The sequence below is a fragment of the Scyliorhinus torazame genome, chromosome 12, assembly GCF_047496885.1.
Source record: "Scyliorhinus torazame isolate Kashiwa2021f chromosome 12, sScyTor2.1, whole genome shotgun sequence".
In the NCBI taxonomy this organism is placed as follows: domain Eukaryota; kingdom Metazoa; phylum Chordata; class Chondrichthyes; order Carcharhiniformes; family Scyliorhinidae; genus Scyliorhinus; species Scyliorhinus torazame.
The window spans coordinates 212,331,832-212,355,763 of NC_092718.1; the positions used below are offsets into that span (position 1 = coordinate 212,331,832).

The 23,932-nt window shown below is 49.7% G+C and overlaps 1 protein-coding gene and 1 pseudogene across 2 annotated transcripts in view; both read left to right on the forward strand.

Moving 5' to 3' along the window:
• The window catches only part of dph1 (diphthamide biosynthesis 1), a 1,014,294-nt gene that overhangs the window by 349,770 nt on the left and 640,592 nt on the right, over nt 1-23,932 (forward strand). The gene's annotated exons all lie outside the window — the stretch shown is intronic.
• On the forward strand, nt 4,086-4,287 carry LOC140387566 (U2 spliceosomal RNA; annotated as a pseudogene).

Here is a 23,932-nt window from a genome sequence, read left to right on the forward strand (position 1 = left end):
ACGTGGACCAGGCATAATGGCACCGAGGTGTGGGGGGGGGGGGGTGGAATCTCCCAGGCCATTAGAGACCCCCCCCGGTGGCCAGACACGCCAGACACTGGGCAGGCTGGTACCTTGGCACCATCACCGGGATACCCTGGCAGTGTCACTACCAGGCTCGCAGGGTCTGTGCCAGGGTACCAGACAGGCAGTGCAATGACCCAGGTTGCCCATGCTAGGGATCGGGCCTAGGGGTATCTTGCCCTGAAGAGGACCCTGGAAGAGGTAAGCTGGGTGCAGTGGTTGGGGTCCAGAGGCTGCAGTGCGTTTGGCTGAGGGGGGTCAAAAGACCGGCGCTGCATTTAAACATGGAATCCCAATCCGCGAGTTATCTCTCTCAACTGGCGAGCTGAGCTCGTGGAGCGGTGACTAATGGAAAAACACAGATATCTCGGAGGTGGGAGAACATTACAGAGATGTGGGCAGCCGAGGACCTGCAGATTATTGAAGATAAGGACGAGAACTTTGAAATCAAGGCATTGCTTAACCAAGAGGCGAGCTAATACATGTCAGCAAGCACTGGAGTAATGGGGAAGCAGAACCCGGTGCCGGGTTAAAGCAGAAAGAGCAGAGTGTGGGATGACTTCACCTTCGCGTCGGTGCGCAAATGGCCAGGAAAACATTGGAACCGAAATTCAAGAGCCTTCCTTGTGAGCAATTTGGAACATGCCTGACCTGCGAGTGTGGCACTCCCTCTCTCGGGCCGCATCCCTCACTCGCACAATTCCCCAGCGGGAGGCTGAGCTGAGTTTGCGGAGCGCCAGGACCAGGAGCCGTCCCCCCCTCCGCCCCCCCGCCCCAATCCAAACCTGGGTGCCTCATTTGGGGATGATGCTCGCCTCTGCTTTGTACCTCCCAATCTCTGCTGACTCCGTGGTAGATGTGAATTGTGTTAGCTGGTGATAGGCTGACCACAGCTGTGAATCATCCCACTTAGTTTATTTATTACTGATTGTTTTATCCCAGTTCTTCCCTCATCCCGAAAAGCCGAAACGCCGGGAATGTGAGTTGGGGAAGTGAGAGTCTCAATGGGGTGATCTTGGCCCAGCTTTTCGAACCTTGCCTTCCCTGATAGCGGATTGCCTCGTGGATAAGGCATCAAACCAACTGCCTTCTCACGTGGCCATAAAAAACTCCACAGCGCTATTGTCAAAGACGAGCCACCGAGTTCTCCCCGGATCCCCGGGACAACATTTACCCCCTCCACCAGTATCACCAAGGCCACATTATCTGGTCATTCCCTCATTGCTATTGGTGGGAGCTTGCTGTGCGCAAATTGACTGCCGCGTTTCCTGAATTACAACAGGGTTTGTACTTCAGGAGGTATCTGCTCCTCGGCGAAAGCGCCGTGGGATGTCCTGAGGTTCTGAAAGATGTGGGCCGGGATTCTCCGAGCCCGCAGCGGGTCGGAGAATTGCCGGTGACGCCAGAAATTCCCGCCACGCTCTGACGGCGGGAAGCGATTCTCCAGCGACTGGATAATCGGCGGCAGTCGCGAGTGCGCGCGGTCGACGTGCCCCCGTGCCAATTCTCCGCGATCGACAGGCCGAGTTCCACCGGCCTGGTTCCACCTGGTGGGAGCTCGGACCCGCGGCCGCGCTGGCCGTCCTGGTGGGGGGGGGGGGGCGGGGGGCCCCTCCACGACGGCCAGGCCCGCGATCGGGGGCTACCGATCGCCGGGCGTGTGTGATCCGGGGGGGGGGGGCTTACCACCTTCTGCACCGGGCCGCTGTGTCAATCTGCCATATTGCATGGCGCCGGCGCGGAAACATCCGGCACGCGAGGGCCCGCGCCGGCAGTGCAGGGCCGCGTATCGGCGCCGGAGCTGCGTGCAGCACTCGAGCGCTGTGCTGGCCCCCTGTGGGCCACTGAATCGCTGGGACAAGAGGCTTGTTGGCGTCGCCGTGAAACACTCCAGTGTTTACGCCGGCGTCATCACTTAGCCGGGATTTTGGAGAATCCCGGCCGATATGTGAATGCAAGGTCAGTCTGTCTGGCTGTGTGTTGTCCTGTATGGATGAGGCAGAGCGGTCACTCAGAGCTGCTGCAGACACCCAGACTTAAAAATAAACCTGTTCTGTTTGAAAAACAAATCCGACTGATTCGGGTCATGGATGTGCAGGGAATGCCTAATGATGAAGGAGCAGAGAGTGTCATTCATTGGTGCTTAGTTTGCATCTCTCTCTCCGACACCTGCAGTTATCAGTAATGAATAGCCTGGGAAATCGTGAGAATTTGGTTGTGATCCTGATTAAACCTCCCTGTCTGAAACAACAACGAGAAGAGCACCAGCAGATAGCACGTGGATGTTCCACAGCCCGATCCAGCCGAAATGGGTGGGGGCAACAGAGCCCACCACAGTGACTGGCGTGATTCTGCCCCCTGTTGGCTTAAGCAGGGAGTTGGAGGGGGGGAGGTGAAAGCTCTGAGGTTGGAGGAGATTCTCAGACTGGGGAGAAATCTCAGAGGGATTTAAGACAAAGGCCAAAAATTCTACCTTCTGGGAGTCGGCGTCGGAATTCCGGTCAGGAATGGAGTCACTTGCTAAGCACGACGGGATAAGGCAGCAGAGGTTTAGATTGAAGATTTGGGAAATGGACAAGGGATCTAGCGGTAGTGAGTTTGAGGCACCCATGGATGGTCCTTTAATCTGTTTTGGGGGAGTTGGTTTAGCGAGGGAATGTGGTGTAGTGGTATTGTGCAGGACCAGCAATCCAAATACCCAGGGGGAACCTGGGTTCGAAACCCACCATGGCAGAATTGGAATTTGAATTCAATATAAATCCGGAATTAAAAGTCTAATGATGACCATGAAGCCATTGTCAGTTGTGGTAAAAACCCACCTGATTCACTAATGTTCTTCAAGGAAGGAAATCTGTTGTCCTTAACTGGCCTACATGTGACTCCCGATCCACAATGTGTTGATTCTTAATTGTCCTCGCGGACGAACAATAAATGCAGGTCCAGCCAGTGAAACCCACATCCCCATGGATGAATAAAAAAAGATGAACACTCTAAACAGATAGCATCTTGGTTTAACGCCTCATTTGTAAATCTATGGCCACTCCGTTAACATTGCGTTCCCACAGGACCTGCTCCCAAAGGACTGCGTTCCCACAGGACTGCGTTCCCACAGGACCTGCTCCCACAGGACTGCGTTCCCACAGGAATGCATTCCCACAGGACTGCGTTCCCACAGGACTGCGTTCCCACAGGACTTGCTCCCACAGGAGTGCGTTCCCACAGGACTGTGCTCCGTTAGGACCATTCTCCCATGGTACTGTGTCCCATAGTACTGTGTCCCATAGTACTGTGTCCCACAGGACCTGCTCCCACATGACCGCGTTCCCACATGACCGCGTCCCTCAGGACCTTGCTCCCTCAGGACGGGGTTCTCACAAGACCGTGTTCCCACAGGACCGTGCAGCCACAGGACTGAGTTCTCACAGGACCGTGCTCCCACAGGACCGTGTTCCTACAGGACCATGCAACCACAGGACTGAGTTCTCACAGGACCGAGCTCCCATAGCACCGTTCTCCCACAGGACCATGCTTCCACAGGACTGCGTTCCCTCAGGACTGTGTTCCCACAGGACTGAGCTCCCACAGCACTGAGCTCCCACAGCACTGAGCTCCCACAGCACTGAGCTCCCACAGGACTGAGCTCCCACAGGACTGAGCTCCCACAGGACTGCGTTCCCATAGAACTGCGTTCCCACAGGACTGTGCTTCCACAGGACTGTTCTCCCAAAGGACTGCACTCCCACAGGACTGTGCTTCCACAGGAACGCGCTCCCACAGGACCGCGCTCCCACAGGACCGCGCTCCCACAGGAACGTGCTCCCACAGGACCATGCTCCCACAGGACCTCATTTCCACAGGACCGAGCTCCCTCGAGATTGCACTGCCTCGGCGCTTCATTGTGCTCTCACTGTTTTGGGGGTGTCGGCCTGTGTTAAACCCCGAGAGCAGGACTTGAAGCTGCAATCACCTGGCTCAGAGGCAAGAATAATTCCAGCGAAGCCAGGCTGGGAATCTGACTGTTAATCGCTTCTTGGCCTTTTGGCTAAGGTCAAGTGTAGTATCTGCTTGGCCTTTTGGCTAAGATCTGGTATGTCTTTCTTGTGGGGACCATGAATCGGGTTTAATGTGAATTGTTTTTTGGAGCAGGCAAGGAGCTGGATTTGGGGGTTGCTCCTGTCCGCACTCTGAGCCCTGGCTTTGTAACTATGATTTGGAGCAGGCAAGGAGCTGGATTTGGGGGTTGCTCCTGTCCGCACTCTGAGCCCTGGCTTTGTAACGCTGATTTGGAGCAGGCAAGGAGCTGGATTTGGGGGTTGCTCCTGTCCGCACTCTGAGCCCTGGCTTTGTAACGCTGATTTGGAGCAGGCAAGGAGCTGGATTTGGGGGTTGCTCCTGTCCGCACTCTGAGCCCTGGCTTTGTAACTGATTTGGAGCAGGCAAGGAGCTGGATTTGGGGGTTGCTCCTGTCCGCACTCTGAGCCCTGGCTTTGTAATTGATTTGGAGCAGGCAAGGAGCTGGATTTGGGGGTTGCTCCTGTCTGCACTCTGAGCCCTGGCTTTGTAACTCTGGAAAAAGTTTTTTTTAAATTCAGTTTGACATCCAAGGTCAATACAGAAATGGTTTATTAGAATCATAGAATTGCTACAGTGCATCGAGTCCGCAGTGACCCCCCCCCCCCCCCCCCCCGAAAGCGCCCGTCCCAAGCCCACTCCCCCACATAGACATATCTTCGGACACCAAGGGCAATTTAGCACGGCCAACCCACCTAACCGGCACATTTTTGGACTGTGGGAGGAAACAGGAGCACCCGGAGGAAACCCACGCAGACACGGGGAGAACATGCAGACTCCGCACAGACCGTCACCCAAGGCCGGAATTGAACCTGTGTTCCTGGGGCTGTGAGGCAGCAGTGCTAACCACTGTGCTACCATACCGCCAGGGGGGTCCTGCAGACCTTTTATTGCTTACTACCACACTGGAAGCACCCAGTGATTTTTGGGGGTAGATGCGGTGTAGACAATAGACTGGGAATCGCCACTGACATTGAGTTCAGTCGCTTCTATCCACCAGTCAGAAATATTACCAGTCTTCGAGCTTTCAACAACGTCTTGGGAAGCCAGGAGGGTTCCCAGCTATTGCAGTAATGAGAGCCGATCTCTGAGAAACTCAGAAACACTTTGATGCTTTGCTTCCTGGTTTGAAGCTCTTTCCCTGCTAGCTGTGGATCAGACTGCGTCTTCCCGTGCACCATTGTTGCCAGTCCTGGACGCAGCCCCCCCCCTTCCGGCCATCTCTCTGAACGAGTTTCCCCACTTGCCTTGATCGCTGTGGCGACTGCATCCTCTACGTCTGAGCACCGCACTGCTAAAAAGTGTCTTGCTTTCATCTTGCTGGGAACTTGCCGGGAGAGCAGCTACTCCTCGCTTGGTGAAACGAGGAATCCTCTTTAATTCCCTCCTTAATTAGAACTCGAGTGTTGTCATTGGGATTTCAATGAAGCGCACATTCTCCCCGTTTTAAAATGTTCACACTCTGGCCACTCAACATTGTGAAAAATGACTCAAACCCTTTTTGCCAAGTGTGTGTTTATGAATTTTACTGCTGGATGAGTCTGAAGGGGGCATTTTGAACTGCGTGGACACCAGCGTGTACTTCCATCACTTACAGGTCTGTTCACAGCAGAGGGAGCATGTGGGAGCGAATGGATTAGGAATGCTGTGAAGAAGCGCATTAACCTTTGTTAAATAAATTTAGAGCACCCAATTCATTCTTTTCCCAATTTAGCACGGCCAATCCACCCACCCTGCACATCTTTGGGTTGTGGTGGCGAGACCCACGCAGACACAAAGAAAACAAAGAAAAGTACAGCACAGGAACAGGCCCTTCGGCCCTCCAAGCCCGCGCCGACCATGCTGCCCGACTAAACTACAATCTTCTACACTTCCTGGGTCCGTATCCCTTTATTCCCATCCTATTCATGTATTTGTCAAGATGTCCCTTAAACGTCACTATCGTCCCTGCTTCCACCACCTCCTCCGGCAGCGAGTTCCAGGTACCCACTACCCTCAGTGTAAAAAAACTTGCTTCGTACATCTCCTCTAAACCTTGCCCCTCGCACCTTAAACCTATGCCCCCGAGTAATTGACCCCTCTACCCTGGGGAAAAGCCTCTGACTATCCACTCTATACATACCCCTCACAATTTTGTAGACCTCTATCAGGTCGCCCCTCAACCTCCTTCGTTCCAGTGAGAACAAACCGAGTTTATTCAACCTCTCCTCATAGCTAATGCCCTCCATACCAGGCAACATTCTGGTAAATCTCTTCTGCACCCTCTCTAAAGCCTCCACATCCTTCTGGTAGTGTGGCGACCAGAATTGAACACTATACTCCACGTGTGGCCTAACTAAGGTTCTATACAGCTGCAACATGACTTGCCAATTCTTATACTCAATGCCCTGGCCAATGAAGGCAAGCATGCCGTATGCCTTCTTGACTACCTTCTCCACCTGTGTTGCCCCTTTCAGTGACCTGTGGACCTGTACTCCTAGATCTCTCTGACTGTCAATACTCTTGAGGGTTCTACCATTCACTGTATATTCCCTACCTGCATTAGACCTTCCAAAATGCATTACTGATTCTGATTCCGAGGCTGCAGCTCTTCCCACTGATCCACGGTGGTCAGGTGTTCTCTGCTGCGTTTGTGCCAGGGAACGAGATGAGTTTGCAATCAGGAGGGTGGCTCTTTATTTTTCATTTAGGCCAGCAGATATTAAAAGACGGTTAGGTGTGCTTGAACAAGGAAGGCAGAAAGCTACCTTGCAGGTGCAGGAAGGCAATGTCATGTTGGCCTTTATTGGCAGGAGTGTAGGAATAAATTCTTCCTACAGTTGTAGGGTTTTGGTGAGATAACATCCGAAACATTGGACGGGATACCCCCCCCCCCCCCCCCCCCCCCCTCGCGGCATGGTTTGCGGTGGCAGAGGCAGCCGGTGGTCGGTGGAAAGTCCTTCTGGTCCGACCATTGACGACGGGCTTGCCCGTTCTTCGCACCCGCCTTCCTGTTTCTGAGATTCTTGTCAACGCCGTTGCCATCCCCCCCCCCCCTTGGCGTGTGCGATTTCTTTGCCGCTTTCCACATAAACAGTGACTTTGACAGAAGTGAACCCCCAAAACCGATGACAGCTTTTGTAGGATTACATTGGATACACAACACTGAAACTGGCCAATCGGCGCAACCAGTCCATGCCACATGCGTTCTTCCTCATCCAACTCTCCCGCTGTAGCCCTCTTTTCCTCACTCCCTCAAATGATTGTCCAACCTGCCCTCAAATTCTGTACTACCAATATATAATTATATGTAATCTATACTGTTTACATCAATCACTGCCTGTGGTAGAGAGTTCCACATTCTCACCTCTCTTTGGATGTTGAGGTTCCCTCTCCCTATTGGATTTCATAGTGACTATCTTATGTTGATGACTTCTACCAGTTTTCTTCCTCACATTCTGTGGGTGGGCAGGCCTGATGACAAGTAGTCCGCTGTCGTATCCGGTCGCCATATTGAAAAGGCGCCCAACGTCACTGGCCCACTATTGAAGAAAGAAGGCAGACCTCCTGCAAATGAAGACGGATCTCCAGGGACACTCTCTGAGGCCCGAATGTGGACACCCAGGACGGCACCGAATCGGGAAGAACTACCTGTAGGTGCTCCCTCCGCCCACTGCTGTGGTGGTCCAGGGTCCAGAGTTTCCATGCCCTCCACGCCAAACTCCGTAGGTAGCCCCAGGCATTGTTGAGTTAAGTCTCGTCTGCACACCTCGTGTTCTGCACCGGTGTATTTTCCCACTTGCGTCGCAGAGAATCAGGCAACATCGGAATACACCGCGGGAAATTCACGCCGACGGTAAAACGACTCGTTTGCACTCCCGCCAAATCCCCACCCCGTCGTCGAACCCGTCGGCGGGGGCAATGGGAGAATCCCGCCCCCGGATTGGAAGTTGGAATCCACAACTTTCTGATTCAGTGTCGAGCGTGCAACCCACTGAATTACAACTGGAAATCTTTATTCACTGCTGGCATGATCCCACTGAGAAAGATTTGAACGTGGTTGAGGGAGCGGGGGGAGAGTCAGAGAGGTGAGAATTCTTGCCTTTACCCTGAAAAAAACATGTCACTGTACATGTGTTGGATGTCTCCCGTCCATGCTGACATTTAAAGATCTTTATCGCACTTAATACTCTTGACAGACACCTCCCTTATGATCCCACTCTGGACTCCCCACTTTGAAATCTGGCAGTCTGCGGACTCTCCCTGTTTTCCTCGACCTGCCCAGGGATCCTGACGCACAGCCCATGTGACACAGCGGGTTTATCAGAGAGAGTTCAGAAGCCTCTCCACCTTTGTTGCCTCAGTAATAAATCTTGTCAACTCGCTGTCGTCAACAGCGGGATTGGGGCGATTAAACCATTCCTAGCTTCAGCTGACTGCTGAAAGATTAGCTTAAGCGGCACACAAACTAATATCCTTTGCAGGAGTCACAGAGAGACATTTTAATTAGAGTTCTATAAGGATGCAGACACTTACATACCCACCCGTACTTCATGCTCTCTCTCTTTCACTTTCACACATTCTCTATTCCTCACTCGCACTCACTTCCTGTCCTCTCGCCACGGACCCTGCCCCCCCCCCCCCCCCCCCCCAAAGTTTCTACTCTCATCTATTCCCTCTCAATCACACACTCACCCTCTCTCACAGCCTCTGCCCTCCCTTTCTTTCTCGTGCGCATGGTATCATCAACACCTTCCTCCAACATTCACCCTCCAACTCACTCACCTTTACTCGCCCACATTTTCTCCCAACATATTTTCAACTCATTCTTGCACACAATTGAATTCTCTCCGACTCTTTCTGTCTCCCTCTTTATCCCTTACTCCCTGAGTCCCTCGCTCTCTGTCCCTCGCTCTCTCTGATCTTCGCTCTCTCCATTCCTTGTGGTCCCTGCCCCCTCACACTCTCCATCTTTTTTAAAAATGCATTAAAAAAAAATAGTGAGTACCCAATTATTGTTTTCCAATTTAGCGCGGCCAATCCACCTACCCGGCACGTCTTTGGGTTGTGGGGGCGAAACCCACGCAGACACGGGGGGAATATGCAAACTCCACACGGCAGTGACCCAGAGCCGGGATCGAACCTGGGACCTCGGCACCGTGAGGCAGCAGGGCTAACCCACTGCACCACCGTGCTGCCCCCCGAAAAACGCTCTTCTTTGGCCAAAGGTTTTCCGAGGATCATAGAGTCAGAATGTGTCGGTACTGACTCGTAGAAAAATCCAGTCGATTCAAAAGAATCAGTTCCTGGTCCCAGCAAATCTAGAATGATGCAGCCCAGGAGGTAGCCATTTGGCCCACTGTCCCCGTGCTAGCCCCAATTGATCCTGCTCCCATGGCCCCGCAAAGATTTTCCACTTTGAGTATCTGTCCAGGCGCTTCTTGGAGGCCTCTACAGGACGTGCTTCCCACCAACTATCCAGGCAGCTCATTCCTGAGTATCACATCTGACATCAGCTTCTGTTTAAAGTCGGACCGCCTGATTAAAAATCAAACACGCAATCAACACTGTGGCGATTAACAGAGTAGGGGGTTATCACTTTGGAGTGGACTGGGGGGGGGGGGCGGGGGGGGGGGAGGAATATGGTGTCAGGAAGCCTGGTTAGTTATTTTCAGCTTTTATATTTTGTTGTGTCTCCTCCATAATAACAAACAGCATCTGGTGCAATAAATGTCTTTCAATCCCGGTATTATGTGTGATTAAATCCAATTAGTGCAAGAAGCAACTTCACACTGCCTTATCCACTGCAACATTAATCCCCCTTAAAAATGGAACGGGATGTTGTTCCCCTCCTGTCGGTGAAGATTTATATCTGTTATGAGAAGTGTTATGTCAATCAAGGATTATAAATTCCTCCACACTCCTGATTACTTATCTTTTTGGGGTTCTAAACAGTCTCGCAGAACTCTCAGAGGATTAAGATGGCCGTGATGTTGTTCGTTTGTATAACACGGCTTGAATCTTAAACAGTTCCTGATCACTCGGATTACAGCAGAATGCCTATTGTAACAGTGATCAGACTGATAGATCAGTTGAGACTGGAAGATTTTTCTTTCCAAGGGACCCTGCTATAACGTTTTAATTCCTGTTCTGTTTCTGCCAAGTGTTTTGCCCTAGATTTGATGTGTTACAGAATTTATAGGGGGTCCTCCATTTCGCCGGCAGCCGCACTCACGCCCGCGGATTTCCCGACGGCGTGGGGGTGGGTGGGGGGGTGGCCACAATGGGAAACCCCTTTGACCGGCTGCCAGAGAATCCCGCTACCGACAGGGGGGCGCCGCCCCCGAAAACGGGAGCGGCGGGATGGAGAATCACACCTATAGGTTTTCTTATATTCTTGGGAAATATGGATTCAGGTTTACCTCAAACTCACCTGTCCACGGGTGTACTTCACGTTCACATCTCCTTGGGTATACCTCAAACTCACCTGTCCTCAGGTGTGCCTCACACTCACCTGTCCTCGGGTATGCCTCATTACCAGGGGCTGGTTTAGCACAGTGGTCTAAACTGAACGGGTTCAATTCCCGTATCAGCCTCCCCGAACAGGCGCCGGAATGTGGCGACTAGGGGCTTTTCACAGTAACTTCATTGAAGCTTACTTGTGACAATAAGTGATTATTATTATTATTATTATTATTATTATTATTATTATTATTATTATTATTATTACTTGTCCTCCGACGTACCTCACTCTCAACTGTCCTCAGGTGTACATCACTCACCTGCCCTCAGGTAGACCTCACTCTCACCTGTCTTCAAGTGTGCCTCATCCTCACCTGCCTTCAGATGTATCTCAAACTCACCTATCCTCAGGTATATCTCATGTTCACTTGTCCTCAGGTGTACCTCACGCTCACCTGTCCTCAAGTTACCTCACTCTCACCTGTCCTCAGGTTACCTCACTCTCACCTGTCCTCAGGTTACCTCACTCTCACCTGTCCTCAGGTTACCTCACTCTCGCCTGTCCTCAGGTTACCTCACTCCCACCTATCCTCAGGTTACCTCACTCTCACCAGTCCTCAGGTGTACCTCACGCTCACCTGTCCTCAGGTGTACCTCACTCTCACCTGTCCTCAGGTGTACCTCACTCTCACCTGTCCTCAGGCTACCTCACTGTCACTAGTCTTCAGGTATAACTCATTCTCACCTGTCCTCAGGTTACCTCACACTCACCTGTCCTCGGGTATACCACTCTCACCTGTCCTCAGGTTACCTCACACTCACCTGTCCTCAGGTATACCACTCTCACCTGTCCTCGGGTATAACTCACTCTCACCTGTCCTCGGGTATAACTCACTCTCACCTGTCCTCGGGTATAACTCACTCTCACCTGTCCTCAGGTTACCTCACACTCACCTGTCCTCAGGTATAACTCATTCTCACCTGTCCTCAGGCTACCGCACTGTCACCAGTCTTCAGGTATAACTCATTCTCACCTGTCCTGAGGCTACCTCCCTCTCACCTGTCCTCAGGTATAACTCATTCTCACCTGTCCTCAGGTTACCTCACACTCACCTGTCCTCAGGTATACCACTCTCACCTGTCCTCAGGTATAACTCACTCTCACCTGTCCTCAGGTGTACCTCATTCTCACCTGCTCACCTCCTCATTCAATTTAAAGTTGCTGTCTTTGGGTATGGATCTCCTCCCCCCTTCTTAGCTTCAGGCCCGTCCGAGTAACTGCCTGCCTGAGTCACTGAGGGAAGAAATCTCAACCCCTTCCAGACTCCAGCCGGCATCTTGCTGTGTGTGATGGAGCCACCTTGTGGCATTCTGTTCTCCTGTCAGGTACCCTGTGTCCTTTACAGTCCTTCTCCCAACATCTGTACCGAAGCAGGCCAGAAGCTTGTGCATTCACCCAGCCCCAGCTGGCGAATTGCTGTTGTAGGTCGCACCTCACGTGCTGGTATGGAGATTGGCAGGGCTGTGAGATTTCTGCAAAGTAGCACTGACATTCAGCAAGGGATAGACCAGTGTTGATTACTTTGCATCAGTGTAACTCGCAGTCTGAATCCCTGGCATAATGTTCCTGTGCCCAGTGACCAAAGGAGCAGTTTAGTCCATAGCATCAATGTCTGTCTTCCCACATGTATGTACATGTGTGTGCCTGTCTGTCTCTGTGTGTGTGTATGTCTCTCTCTGCATATGTACGTGGCTATACATCTATATGCATGTCCTTCTGTCTGACTACGTGTGTGTTTCCATCGCTACATATATCAGTTTGCCTCTGTTACATGTGTGTATATGTTTGTGTGTATGTATTTGTCTGTCTGTATGTATATGTGCATTTGTCTGTATGTGTGTTTACGTGTGTCTACGTGTGCGGTTGTCTGTATGTGTTTGTGTGTGTTTGTTTGTTTATGTCTTTGTATTTATTTATGCATGTGTGTTTGTATAGATTTATGGATATGTGGGTGTTTGTGTGTATATGTGTGTGTTGTCTGTCTGTGTGTGCGTTGTCTGTATGTGTGTTTGTCTGTATGCGTGTTTGTGTTGTGTGCTGTCTGTATGGATGTGTGTTGCGTGTGTTTTGACTGTTATCTGTGTGTGTTGTCTGTATTTGGTGTTGTCTGTATGTGTGTGTTTGTCTGTGTGTGGATGTGTATTTTTGTCTATGTTTGTTTAGCCTGGATTTTTGTCAGGATGGGATGACTTGGGAGGCCTTTAAGAAAGGTGGGCGGGCCCTGATTCCAGGTTTCCTACCCTCCCCCAATCCCACTTGCAGCAACTTTTGCAAGGACAGGACACAAGACTCCCACCCCGCCAGCTCCATTGCAAGGCTGGACTGTTTAACCCTCAACCAGGCCTTTCAGCATGAACATGGGCTCTCAGTGGAGGTGTCAATCACAGAGAAACTCCAGTCCCAAGTGGGGAACCAAAAAAGAGTAATCTGCTCCTGGAATCATTTTGTTAAAAGGCTTTGAAATGTGAAAACACAGATTTGTTTTCATTCAGTTTCACAATTTGTTGTATTATAATTTAGATGTAGTTTTGCTGCAGAGATGGAGATCTCTAGTGTAATGATCTGGAATGATTTAAATCCCTAGAGCCCCTTTAAAATGCAAAAAAACTTTGAGCAGCTTTTACTTAGGAAAATAGAAGTCCCGATCTGCTCCTGGACAGCTTTGATTGACAGGACATCTGGTGTAGCTTTAAATAAAAGGCCGCCTGGTTTTTCACTTTCAAAAGGTTCCATTGTTTACATTTCCGAGGGGTTGTTATCACAGCTGAGCCCATTCTGAATGCTGCCTGAGTTTCAAGCAATCGAGAATTATTTGTCTCAGCAGTGGGGCATATTCACATTTGATTGACAGTTTTGAGAGGTTATTCAAAGATTATATGTCATTGGTATGGGTTAGAGAAATGGGTGTTTGTTCTTATAACTGATTGACCACTTGAGGGGATTTACATTTTAGAATAGGTTTATGAATGAGAGAATTTTCAGTATCAAATGTGTTTGAATGGGAGGTCTATTAGAGTGTTCAAAGTTTAATTTTATTTTCAGCTCAGTGTCAAAGATGTGATTCCTGAGGGTTGCCCATAGTAGATACTGGATGAGTGGTGATGAAGGATACTGAGGGACGTGGAAGGGAGAATGGGGAATATGAGGGGGCACGTTTGAGGCCTGGCCTTCATCATTAAAACTGGGCCAATGTCCCAGTAACTGGAAGTGGGCATTCCAGCCTGCAGGCCTCGCAATCTACCCATCTCTATTGGTACCTCAGGCCTGCCCCCAGAGGTGACAGGGCCTGCACCATCCTGTCCCCACCTCACCAACATGAAAACACAACAGGCACGGGCCTTTTTAAAAGAGGCAGATCTTATTGACACCTCCCCGACCTCCCCCACGAGAATCCGGCCCAGTGTATTTCTGTGTGACTCATTCATGCATTTATCAGAATGTTTCTGTGACTGCATGTATGTCCATCTGAGTGTGTCTCCATTATTACATATATCAATATGTCTCTTAATACTGTCTGTGCACGTGTCGATTTGCTATATATGTCAGTATGTCTGTGTGTCATTACATCCGAGCGTGTATGTGTATCAACATGCCTGAGTGTGTCTGTGTGTGTCAGTATGTCTGTGTGTGTCAGTATGTCTGTGTGTGTCCATCTGTATCAGCATGTCTGAGTATGTCTGTGTGTATCTGTATGTCTGTGTGTATCTTTGTGTGTCAATATGTCTGTGTGTGTCAATATGTCCGTGTATGTCAAACAAAGAACAAAGAAATGTACAGCACAGGAACCGCCCTCCAAGCCCGTGCCGACCATGCTGCCCGACTAAACTACAATCTTCTACACATCCTGGGTCCGTATCCCTCTATTCCCATCCTATTCATGTATTTGTCAAGATGCCCCTTAAATGTCACTATCGTCCCTGCTTCCACCACCTCCTCCGGTAGCGAGTTCCAGGCACCCACTACCCTCTGTGTAAAAAACTTGCCTCGTACATCTCCTCTAAACCTTGCCCCTCTCACCTTAAACCTATGCCCCCTAGTAATTGACCCCTCTACCCTGGGGAAAAGCTTCTGACTATCCACTCTGTCTATGCCCCTCATAATTTTGTAGACCTCTATCAGGTCACCCCTCAACCTCCTTCGTTCCAGTGAGAACAAACCGAGTTTATTCAACCGCTCCTCATAGCTAATGCCCTCCATACCAGGCAACTTTCTGGTAAATCTCTTCTGCACCCTCTCTAAAGCCTCCACATCCTTCTGGTAGTGTGGCGACCAGAATTGAACACCATACTCCAAATGTGGCCTAACTAAGGTTCTATACAGCTGCAACATGACTTGCCAATTCTTATACTCAATGCCCCGGCCAATGAAGGCAAGCATGCCGTATGCCTTCTTGACTACCTTCTCCACCTGTGTTGCCCCTTTCAGTGACCTGTGGACCTGTACTCCTAGATCTCTCTGACTTTCAATACTCTTGTCAATATGTCTGTGTGTGTGTCAGTATGTCTGTGTGTATCTTTGTGTGTCAGTATGTGTGTGTGTGTCAGTATGTGTGTGTGTGTCAGTATGTGTGTGTGTCAGTATGTGTGTGTGTCAGTATGTTTGTGTGTGTCAGAATGTCTGTGTGTCAGTATGTCTGTGTCAGTATGTCTGTGTCTGTCAGAATATCGGTCAGTATGTCTGTGTGTCAGTATGTCTGTGTGTCAGTATGTCTGTGTGTCAGTATGTCTGTGTGTGTGTCAGTATGTTTGTGTGTGTCGGAATGTCTGTGTGTCGGAATGTCTGTGTGTCAGAATGTCTGTGTGTCAGTATGTCTGTGTCTGTCAGAATGTCGGTCAGTATGTCTGTGTGTCAGTATGTTTGTGTGTGTCAGAATGTCTGTGTGTCAGAATGTCTGTGTGTCAGTATGTCTGTGTGTGTCAGTATGTCTGTGTGTCAGTATGTCTGTGTCCGCATGTCTCTGTGTGTCAGCATGTCTGTGTGTATCTGTGTGTCAATATGTCTGTGTGTGTCAGTATGTGTCAGTATGTCTGTGTCTGTCAGAATGTCGGTCAGTATGTCTGTGTGTCAGTATGTTTGTGTGTGTCAGAATGTCTGTGTGTCAGAATGTCTGTGTGTCAGAATGTCTGTGTGTCAGAATGTCTGTGTGTCAGTATGTCTGTGTGTGTCAGTATGTCTGTGTGTCAGTATGTCTGTGTCCGCATGTCTCTGTGTGTCAGCATGTCTGTGTGTCAGCATGTCTGTGTGTCAGAATGTTTGTGTGTGTCAGAATGTCTATCAGTATGTCTGCGTGTCAGTCTGTCAGTATGTCTGTGTGTATCTGTGTGTGTCAGTATGTCTGTGTATCTGTGTGTCAGTATGTCTGTGTGTATCTGTGTGTCAATATGTCTGTGTGTGTCAGTATGTGTCAGTATGTCTGTGTGTATCTGTGTGTGTCAGTATGTCTGTGTGTGTCAGTATGTCTGTGTGTATCTGTGTGTGTCAGTATGTCTGTGTGTATCTGTGTGTGTCAGTATGTCTGTGTGTGTTAGTATGTCTGTGTGTATCTGTGTGTGTCAGTATGTCTGTGTGTGTCAGAATATGGACTGGTAGTAATCTTCCAAGAATCCTTAAATTCCAGGGAAGTCCCAGAGGATTGGAAAACTTCCAACGTGACACCTTTATTCAAAAAAGGAGGGAGACAAAAATCAGATAACGACAGGCCAGTTAGCTTAACATCCGTCATTGGGAAACTATTAGAGTCCATTCTAAAGTGTGTAATAGCAGAGGATTTAGAAATACAGAATATAATCGAGCAGATTCACCATGGCTTCATGAAGGGGAAGTCATTCTTGACAAATTTATTAGAATTCTTTGAGATGGTAACGAGCAGGATAGATAAAGGAGAACCAGTAGATGTAATATACTTGGATTTCCAAAAAGCATTTAATAAGGTACTGCACAAAGACTGCTTAAGAGCCCATGGTGTTGGAAGTAGCATGTGAGCATGGATAGAGGAATGGCTAACTGATAGAAGACAGAGAGTTAGAGGGACATTTTCAGGATGGCAACCAGTAACCAGTGGAGTGCCGCAGGGTTCAGTGCTGGGGCCACAATTATTGACAATATATATTAGTGACTTGGATGAGGAAAGTGAATGCACTCTTGCCAAGTTTGCGGAAGACCCAAAAACAGGTGGGAAGGCAAATGGTGAGGACGACACAAAATATCTACAGAGGGATATAGATAGTAAGTGAGTGGGCAAAACGTGACAGATAGAATATAATGTAGGGAAATGTGAAGTTCTGCACTTTGGCAGGAAGAATAAAGAAGCTGAATATTATTCAAATGGAGAGAGACTGCAGAAAGCTGCAGCACAGAGGGATTGGGGGGTCCTCGTGCATAAATCACAAGAAGCTAGCAGGCAATCTCAGCAGGTAATTGGCAAGGCAAATGGAATGTTGGCCGTTATTTCACAGGGAATGCCGTGTAAGACAAGGAAAGTCCTGCTAAAACTATACAAGGCACGAGTTAGACCTCACCTGGAATACTATGAACAGTCTTGGTCCCCTTATCCAAGGAAAGATATACTGGCATTGGAGACAGTCCAGAGAAGGTTCACTAAGTTTTTTTTTAATAAACATTTTATTGAGGTCTTTTTAGTATTATAACAACATCAAAATAAACAATGTACTTGAAACTATAAACATAGTGCAAAAGCCGTCTCCCTCCCTTACAGGTCCCACCTTTATTAACCCCTACTCTAAACTAAACTAACCCCGCCCCACCACCCCTTCTGTTGACGATTAATTTTCCGCGAAGTCGACGAACGGTTGCCACCTCCGGGCGAACCCTAACATTGACCCTCTCAAGGCGAACTTGATTTTCTCCAAACAGAGAAAGCTAGCCATGTCCAATAGCCAGGCTCCGACTTTGGGGGCTTTGAGTCCCTCCAAGCTAATAGTATCCGTCTCCGGGCTACCAGAGAAGCAAAGGCCAGAACGTCTGCCTCTTTCTCATCCGGATGTCCGGATCTTCCGACACCCCAAAAATCGCCACCTCCGGACTCGGTGCCACCCTTGTTTTTAACATCGTGGACATGACATCTGCAAACCCCCGCCAAAATCCCCTAGGCTTTGGACATGCCCAGAACATGTGGACATGGTTCGCTGGTCCTCCCGCACATTTTGCACACCTGTCTTCCACCCCAAAGAATTTGCTCATCCGGGCAACTGTCATGAGAGCCCGATGAACGACCTTGAATTGTATCAGGCTGAGCCTGGCACATGTTGCGGACACGTTGACTCTACTCAATGCGTCCGCCCACAGACCATCCTCTATCTCTCTTCCCAACTCTTCCTCCCACTTGCGCTTCAGCTCCTCGGTCTGCATCTCCTCTAACCCCATAAGCTCCTTATAAATGTCCGAGACGCTCCCCCCCCCCCCTACCCACCCTCTGGAAACTACCCTGTCCTGAATCCCCCTTAGCGGTAGGAGCGGGAAGGTTGACACCTGTTTACGTACGAAGTCCCGCACCTGCAGATACCTGAATTTGTTTCCCCTCGCCAACCCAAACTCCTCCTCCAGCGCCCTCACACTCAGAAAGCTCCCCTCTCTAAACATATCCCCCATCCTCTCAATCCCCGCTCTCCGCCATATCCGGAACCCCCATCCAAACATCCCGGGGCAAACCGGTGATTATTACAGATTGAGGACCAGACCGATGCTCCCTCTGCTCCCACATGTCTCCTCCATTGCCCCCAGACTCTCAGGGCCGCCATCACCACGGGGCTGGCGGAGTACCGTGCCGGTGGGAACGGCAGAAGCGCCGTTACCAATGCCCCCAAACTAGTGCCCTTGCATGAAGCCGCCTCCATACACTCCCATGCCGACCCCTCCCCCACCACCCACTTCCTGATCATGGCTGTATTCGCCGCCCAGTAATAGTTACTAAAATGTGGCAGCGCCAGCCCGCCCTCTCCCCGACTCCGCTCAAGCATTACCTTCCTTACCCGCGGGGTCTTGCCCGCCCAAACGAAGCCAGTGATCACTTTGTTGACCCGTTTAAAAAAGGACCGCGGAATAAAAATGGGGAGACATTGAAACACGAACAGGAATCGCGGGAGGACCGTCATCTTCACCGTCTGTACCCTCCCAGCTAATGACAACAGGAGCGCGTCCCATCTCCGAAAATCGTCCTTAATTTGGTCTATTAGTCAAGCCAGATTTAATTTATGCAGCCGGTCCCATTCCCGCGCCACTTGAATGCCTAGGTACCTAAAGCTTCCCCCTACTAATCTAAACGGCAGCCCCCCCCAATCGCCTCTCCTGTCCCCTCGCCTGGACCGCAAACATCTCACTTTTACCCATATTTAGCTTATACCCCGAAAACCGGCTAAATTCCCCCAGAATCCTCATGATTTCTTCCATCCCCTCTATTGGGTCCGAAACGTACGGAAGCAGGTCGTCTGCATAGAGTGAGACTCTGTGCTCTATCTCCCCCGGACCAGCCCCTTCCAGCCCCTTGAGGCTCTCAGAGCAATTGCCAAAGGCTCTGTAGCTAGCGCGAACAATGGGGCGAGGGGGCATCCCTGTCTCGTCCCCCGGTGCAGTCTAAAATAGTCCAATGTTGTCCTATTTGTCCGTACACTTGCCACAGGAGCCTGATACAGCAACCTGACCCAGTCAATAAAGCCCCGCCCGAATCCGAACTGTCCCAGTACTTCCCACAGATAATCCCATTCTACCCGATCAAAAGCCTTTTCTGCGTCCATTGCGACCACTACCTCCACCTCCCTACTTTCCGGGGGCATGAAGGTTCACTCGGTTGATCCCGGGTATGGAGGGATTTCCTTATGAGGAGAGGTTGAGCAGATCAGACCTGTACTGATTGGAGTTTAGAAGAATGCAATGCCACCTTATTCAGACATACAGGATTCTCAGGGGGTTTGACAGGGTCGATGCTGAGAGGCTGTTTCCTCTCGTGGGAGAGTCTAGGACCAGAGGGTATAATCTCAGAGTGAGGAGTCGCCCATTTTAGACAGTGATGAGGAGGAATTTCTTCTCCCAGAGGATAGTGAATCTGTGGAATTCTTTACCACAGGGGACTATAGGAGCTGGGTTGTTTAATGTGTTCAAGGCTGAGATTTTCTATCAGTTAAGGAATCAAGGGTTATGGGGGTAAGGCGGGAAAGTGGATTTGAGGCGTATTACATCAGATCAGTCATGGCCTCATTGAATGGTGGAGCGTACTTAATGGGCTGAATAGCTTACCTGTGCTCCTATGTCTTATTGTCATGTGTGTATTTGTTACCATATGTGTATCTGTTAGCGTGTGTGTGTCTGTGTATCTGTTAATTATTGTGTGTGTGTATCTGTTACCATGTGTGTGTTACATGTGAAATGAAATTAAATGAAAATCGCTTATTGTCACAAGTAGGCTTCAAATGGAGTTACTGTGAAAAGCCCCTAGTCGCCACATTCCGGCGCCTGTTCGGGGAGGCTGGTACGGGCATCGAACCGTGCTGCTGGCCTGCCTTGGTCTGCTTTCAAAGCCAGCGATTTAGCCCTGTGCTAAACCAGCCCCTGGGATGTGTGTTACCGTGCATGTGTGTGTGTACCTGTGTGTCTGTTACTCTTGTGTTATGTGTGTTACCATGTCTGTGTTCGACTCTTCTATCTGTGCTGTTGTCTGTTTTTCATTATGTTGAGGTTTATTTTTTAAATCCCATCCTTCCTGTGTTTATGGTATTATGGTTTAGTCCTAATAACCTGATTAAAATTACTGGGATTTTGTTGTTCAGTAATACACGGTGTGAATTTTAAATAGTTTCAGATTGCACAGATTATAGCAGAATTTGTACACACTGCTGATCTGACTGATAGAGAGACTGAGTTGCTGGAAACTTTCTTGGGAGAGAGGGAGTGGAGGATTTGGATGGAGAGATGGTGCTGAATGCTAAATACAATTCAAGGTCTCAGTTACCTCTCATGTTGTGGGTTTGGGCCTCCATTAGATTCATGTTTAATTTCTTGGGCTATGGGCATCGATGGTGAGGTTGGCTTTCGATACCCAGCTGAGGAGGTGATGGTGGACCACCATCTCGATAGAACTGATGAGTTGCAACTATTGGGCGGCACGGTAGCACAGTGGTTAGCACTGTTGCTTCACGGCGCCAGGGTCCCAGGTTCGATTCCCGGCTTGGATCACTGTCTGCGCGGAGTCTGCACGTCCTCCCCGTGTCTGCGTGGGTTTCCTCCGGGTGCTCCGGTTTCCCCCCACAAGTTTCGAAAGATGTGCTGTTAGATGAATTGGACGTTCTGAATTCTCCCTCCGTGTACCCGAACAGGCGCCGGAGTGTGGCGACTAGGGGATTATCACAGTAACTTCATTGCAGTGTTAATGTGAGCCTACTTGTGACAACAGTAAAGATTAATATTAATATTATTAGGCCACTTTGGAGGGCTCGATTCAACTAAATGGTAACAAAGTCCCATAGCGAGAAACACATGGCTGTACAAAGCGAGTGATAAGGGGCCTCAGCAGGAAACGCGCCCCCAAGGCCGCACATAGCCCTGTTTGTACACTGGGGAGCTCCGCTCACTGGAACTCCCCAGTCTAGCGAGAGATCGGGATGCCATTAGTCGTGTCCCCCCCCTCCCCCCCCGCTTTACGCAGGTTGGAGTCACATATACATAACTGTCGAGTAGAGGGTACAGAGGAGATTTATTAGAATGGATCCAGGGCTGAGGAAGTTTAGCTCCAATGTTATATTGAAGAAGCAGGGGTCAGTCGTCTTGGAGCAACGGAGATTGGAACAACTTCTTCCCCACAGCTGCCTGACTCCTCGGACTGATCTATTCCCTGTAAGAACACTATTTACGATGCCCTATGCTGCTCTTGTTTGGCCCTTTGTTCCGCACTGTAACCAATCACTGTTTGTTGATGCATCACTGTCAATGTACTCTGTCGATTATTCTTTTGTCTACTATGGGTGTACTGTATATGTTCCCTTGGCCGCAGAAAAATACTTTTCACTGTACTTTGGTACATGTGACAATAAATATCAGTCAGTTCAGGGGAGATTCTGTAGAGGTGTCAAAGATTACGACAGGTTTTGACAATGAAGACGTAGAAAAGTTGCTCCCATTAGTTGACAGTACAAGTACTAGGGGACACAGTTTCAAGGTTTGAGCGAGGGACATGAATGAAGCTGACTGACGTGCTGTGTGCGCTTCCGATCATTTCTGTTTTTCCACCCCGCACATTTACAGTTTTTGTTTAATTTGAGAGTATCTCTGAGCTGCCTGATTCTCGGGTGACACCCCAGTCTGTGACGGGGGCATGCTGAAGAAGATGAATGAGAAAGCGTCAGAGGATGCATCGATTTTGTGTGAATTTCTCTGGAGCATATTAGTACATCGGATACTCCTGCTGCATCTATTACCCAGTCAGCCGTTCCCAGCAGCCCCTGCCCTAACCCCGCAGGCGGCCGGTTATGATAATCTTTCCTTTTTGCTGCCCTCATGCGTTTCAAAACTGGGCTATCTGTTCATGTCAGACGGAGATGCATCTCGGGTGACTGCGGAACCCAAACGTTTTGTCTCCATGGGCAAACCGGACTGAAAGCTCTCCCTGAAATTCTCCAGCGTTGCCGTTATCAATGTGGGCAGCTACACCCGTTTATTAACAAGAGTCAACAGGCTTTATAACTGCTCTCAGCCGGTTACTCACTACTATCTAGAATTAAACTTCTTTCACTGTCGCAGGAGCGTTTAATTGAGGGTGAAGCGGGGTGGAGGGGCAGGGCCTGGTACGGTGGGGGGGGGGGGAGTTGCAGATTTTACCTGTTGCTCAGTCCCTCACTGCAGGAACTTGCGTCCCAAAGCCCCTGCCTGGTCTGTCTGCGTTTCTGATCTACTTTCTTTGTCTGTCAGCCTCTGCCTCTTCCTGCATGTGTTTCTCCTCTACTTTGCTGTCTCAGTTTCCTTCTTTTCTGTCCCGTTTTCTCCCCCTTTTCTTTCTGTAACTCTCTCTTTAAACTGACCTCTGTATTTTTTGTTTTTGCGTATTTCTTGTCTCTGTTGCTCACTCCCCCTTTCTTTCCCTACTCCCTCTTTCTTTCTCAACGCCAGACCCACAGCAATTTGGCTAACTCTTCTTAACTGCCCCTCTGAAATAGCCTAGCAAGCGGCTCCATTCAAGGGCAATTAGGGTGAGAAAGAAATGTCGGCTTTGCCAGCTACGCCCACATGAAATAATAAAACAAAACTTAATTATATCTGTGACATGGTCAGGGTTTTCCGGGGTTCCCTCCTTGCCTATTTTTACCTTTTTCCATATGAGGTACCCTCAATAATGATGCTTAGAGATTAAACTGTAAAGAAGGCTTTATTAGACTAATAACTATGCTAGAGCTAGAGACGAGAGCTGACTGTTACACAGCCCATGAGGCAGCCCTTTATGTATGGCTCCCAGATGGGCAGAGCCAGAGGCGGAGTCCCCAGGGTTCCAAGCGTCCCCAGGGTTCCAAGCCCGGTCTTAAAGGGGACATCACCTTACATGATGATAAGGCAGTAACTGTTCATCACACCATGTTTCTATTTCTGTGTCCCTCATTGTCTCTCTCTCTCTCTCTCTCTCTCTCTCCCCCCCCCCCCCCCTCGTTCTTTCTTCGTTCTCTTTGTTTTTCTCTCTCTCCCTTCCTCTCATTGCTTCCCCTGCTCTCTCTCTCTCCCTGCCTTGTCATCTCTGTCTCTCGGGTTCATGTCGGTGCTTTTCTCTTCCTCCAATCTTGCATTGCTCTGAGGCACTTGTGAAACAGAAATGTTGTCACTTTTAGTATGTCTGCCTCAGTTCGGCATTAATGGAGTGGAAGGCCCCTTCGGGCTGTGGAATAATTGCAGTCGAGCTGCCATTGTCGACACGCACACAGGACCTCGCTGCCGTGTTTGCACTGGGCATGTTTAGCTGTGAGAATGCAGAGTTTTGGTAAATACAGTGGACTCAAACTTGCACTCGTTTGTTTTGGGTTCGATGACAGGGCTCAACAATCAATGCTTAGCCGGGGTGAGCAAAGCTGCTGCCCAATTAAACAGGAAAGGATTCTGTTGAAAATGCAGCATCCAGGATCTGAAGGACATCTCCGATGTATCAGCAGGTGGGACGGTGAGCCAGGGCACGAAGAAGGTGAACGGCTCCCATTGCATGAAGGTCTACCCGTTACGGAGCTTTTGCCTCGTGCTTTCATGGCTGCCACTAGGGCTCCACAGTGAGCCAGCATGTGGGATTATAACCCCTCCGAGGGTTGACGGTTGGTC